At 40.0% G+C, this 4080-nt stretch overlaps 1 protein-coding gene across 1 annotated transcript in view; it reads right to left on the bottom strand.

Annotated features, from left to right (window-relative positions):
• The window catches only part of Dnajc1 (DnaJ heat shock protein family (Hsp40) member C1), a 139205-nt gene that overhangs the window by 134461 nt on the left and 664 nt on the right, over window positions 1–4080 (bottom strand). The gene's annotated exons all lie outside the window — the stretch shown is intronic.

Below are 4080 nucleotides of genomic sequence, written 5' to 3'. Positions count from 1 at the left end.
CATACTGAGTTAGCTGTCAAGCAAGTATTTGTTGGGGGAATTACAGTGTAGTTTATGTATGATATTTATATTTTTCATTCAGTAAATATTTAGATGTGTACTATCTGACGTAAAGTAAGGCAATTAACTTGCCCAAAGTCATAAAGCCAAGAGGTGTCCTGGTCCTAATTCTAAAAGTCACCAGTTATTCCAACTACAGAACTTAGGGAATGGCTGAGAAATAAGATCTGGTGGACTAGAAGAAAAAAGACACTTCAGCCAGCCACAAGTATCCTATTTTCCATATTAATTGCCTCCAATTCTTTCCCTAATTCTCTCCATAATCTAATCTAACCATACTACTGATCTCAATACTGCACCAAAACAGCTCTTGTTGAGATACCCAATAACTCCCACAGTTAAATCGTCAATTCTCAGAAATCAGTTCTTTTTCTCAGTTCTTGCTCATATCTCTTACTGGTTCATCAATATCTTCCTAACTGACAAAATAATGTTTGGTTCCCAAAGGCTTAACTCCCAACCCTCCTCTCTTTGCCTTTAGATTTACTCACATGTGATCGTATCCTATGATGTGGCTTCAAATCACCTAAGTGCCAGAGACTCTTAAATTCATATACTTGCACCCCAAACCTTTCTGTGGGAACCTTGGACCTCAACAAACAAATGTTCACACACCAGTTAATGTTTGGCATACACTGCAAATTCAGCATGACCAGAACCCAAATTCCTGATTTGTCCTCAACTAGACTTCTAGGCTTCACCAGTTTGATACCTGCATCCTTCCTAGTTTCAAAATCTTTAGAACTGTCTTCAATTTCTCTTTTTCTCTCAGTAAAATCCTGTCAGTTCTATGATCAAATTAAATCCAGAATTTGACCACTATGCACCATCAATGCTACTGTCTGGGTCTAGTCTCCATTTTACATTACAATTATTCCTAAGAATGCCTTATAAACTGTCCTTACAATTAAGTGATCCATTTAAAATTTAAGTCAAACTATGTATCTCTTCTGATCAATACCCCTCTCCCCACTGGAAGTTCAATTTCATTGTAAGTAAAGGCCAACGTCCTTATAATGACAAACAAAGTCCTACATGATCTTTCCCCACAACTTATGGCTCCTATAATATCTCCTATTACCATGATCCTCCATCTCTGAACCAACCACATGGGCTGCCTTGCTGCCTTCCTTACACATTAAACCAACTTCTACCACAAGGCCTCTGCACTTACTTTGTACTCTTCTTTGAATGTTCCTCCTCCGTGCTAGGATCTGAATGTTTGAATCCCTTCATAACACATATGAAAAAATCTATTCCTCAGAGTGATAATACTAGGACAAGCAGCAGCTAGGAAATGAAAAGGTTCTAAGAATGAAGCCTCTGTGAACGGGATTAGTACCCTTACAAATAGAGCCCCTAATATCTGTCTTTCCTCATTGGTGATACAAGAACATAGCAGAAGATGCCATCCATAAATTAGAAGGTGTTCAGCATATACACAACCGTCCAGCACATCATCTTGACTCCCCAACCTTCCAACTATGAGAAATAATTCTCTGTTGTTGCAAAACTGTCCAGGTTATGTTCTGTATAGCAGCTGGAAAAGACCAAGACACCAATTATCAGAAAGGCTTACTCCCTAACTACCTTCAGAAGCCTCCTGTCATCATCCCATATTTGTATTTACCTAGTTTTCTTATGCATTTCACTCTACTATATATACAGAGGTTTTGTTTTATATAAAGCTAGGTTCCAGAATAAGGGCCACATTCCAAGTCAGTCTACTGAATAAGCAACAACACTGATTAGTTCACAGAGCCCAGTGACCAGTTTGGGTAGTCTTTCCTGCTTTGTTCTATCCCAAAGTCTGGCTAATCACCAAGAGACTGCTTGGCTCTAGCTTAAAAGTTATACATTAAAGACCTTAAACAAGCTGCATTTGTCTCTACCTGAAGTCTGCACTTCTGAAAGTGTTCCAAGAAAGTCAAGGTTCAAAATAAAGCAAAAAAAAAAAAAGTTCTAATGTATTCCTCCACTTCAAGAATTAGTTTCTTCTGGTTTTCATTGCAATTTCAACAGTTAGACAGAAAAGCACAAATAAATTTCTTGGATTCCTCATTTCAAATTCTACCTCAACAAAGAATATTTTCTTCACTATCTATGCTTTTTCTCACATAGTTAAGTGCTGTGGTTGTTCACATTGCCTAATTAATTGAAAATTAAACAGTATGAGATTATATATGAAAATTCTATGAGAGTACACATGCAAAGCTAAATCAAAAATCTAAATTTGAAGCCACTACTACTTTCTGTGTTTTCTTAGAGGAGCTTAATTTCCATGGATAATTGGAAACCATCTTCAAGATTTTTGAATAGTCTAAATGTAAGACTCTTACTACGCACAGAATTTAGTCAATCTGAATAAGATCTAAACAAATCTTCTTGGTATTTAAGGCACTCTCCAAAATGAGTCACCAGTCCTAGGTATGGTATTGCAAGCCTGTAACCCAGCATTCTAGCTGGAGTAACAGAACCAAACCACAGGGCTGGAACTGTGGTTGAAGTGTTGTAAGGTGTCTGGTCTAGCAAGCACAGGCCGAGTTCAAGCCCCAGTGCTGGGGGTGGGTGGAGGGAGTTACTCTTCAAACATGTATTTCCACTAATTATTGTTACATACATTTCATTAACATTCACCTTGAAAATGAGGTATATTTTGTCTCTGAGTAGGAGGTCAAACCAGGTGACTCATAAATACAGTTACTACTAAATCTACTAAATATTTGAAATGGGAAACACATACTTTCATGTTATAAAAATGAAAACTTAAAAGTCACAGAACTATGACAACCTAGCATTTTATATTAAGTAATAGGATACAAATACAATGCTTATGTATTAACTTTCTGTTTAATTGTTCAATTTAAATGGAAAATTAGACAGGGGGAGGGGGTCCTGGGCTTGAACTCAACTTAGTAGCTACAACTCCTCTTCTGGTGTTTGTTTTTATTGGTGGTTAATTAAAGGTAAGAGTCTCTTGGACTTTCCTGCCCTGCTGGCTTTCAACCATGATCCTCAAATCTCAGCCTCCTGAGTAGCTAGGATTACAGGTGACAGCCACCGGCACCAGCTAGATTCCCTTTTAAGATTTCGCCACCGACACCATCTAGATTCCCTTTTAAGATTTCAATGGTTCACCCAAATTTATAATAGCCTATGGGAGTAGTTGTGCATTTCATATTTAGTCATGTGAGCTGTGCCTTTATAGTGACAATTGTCTAACTTGGTTTTGAACCTTAACTTATTCTAAGCATTGTATGAAGGACTCCAGCAGAACATATGAAGTTTAACATGTGAAATCTTTCACTCTACTAAGAATATTCTGAAATACTTGAACTGCGTTCATCTTTATACAAGGCTCATACAGATAGAAATTAAATAAATACCCACAACTCAACCATCTTCTATGGTAGAAATAAACCACAACAAATGGACTGTACAAGTTAACAGCAAACTTTGAAGGAAAAAACAAAAATAAGGACATGAGAAGCAAAGAAAATGACCCAGGGCGTGACCCTGCCCTACTAATCAGGCTTCTTTTCCCACAGCTGCTACCAGAATGCTTCAGAGCTTCTCCTGAGTTTCCAGAACAAGCTGGTAGGTATATCCAATTCCTCCAGGTAAGTTTACGACCCCTCCCTCCCTCCAACAGACGGGCTAACAAGATTACAACTTGAGTGACAACAACGTGGGACATTTCCCGAAGAGGAAGTGGAGAGGAAGGGGAAAGAAGAACCCAGATGAAGTCAGGAGACGTGGAAAGTAGGAAGGTGACAGCCGAGGGGGAGACATGGCTACTCTCTGGCGGTCCAGGTGGAGCCGTCCCCGTACTTCCCCAAGCACAGCTGGGAGGAAGGTTGCCCCCTCCCACGAACGCCAGCGCGAGGGGAAGCCAGCACCACCCGGCGCAGCGGCCCCTTCCAGCCTGTCACCGAGCCCACGAGTGGGAGAGGCGCTGGGGAAGGGCGGCGCGTCCTCACCGGGCCGTACTACCAGGAGAGTCCGCTGGGCCTGGCTGAA

Source organism: Perognathus longimembris, chromosome 18 (genome assembly GCF_023159225.1).
Source record: "Perognathus longimembris pacificus isolate PPM17 chromosome 18, ASM2315922v1, whole genome shotgun sequence".
Lineage (NCBI taxonomy): Eukaryota > Metazoa > Chordata > Mammalia > Rodentia > Heteromyidae > Perognathus > Perognathus longimembris.
The sequence above is the reverse complement of the archived record's forward strand: the minus strand, read 5'-3'. Positions and strand labels throughout refer to the sequence as shown.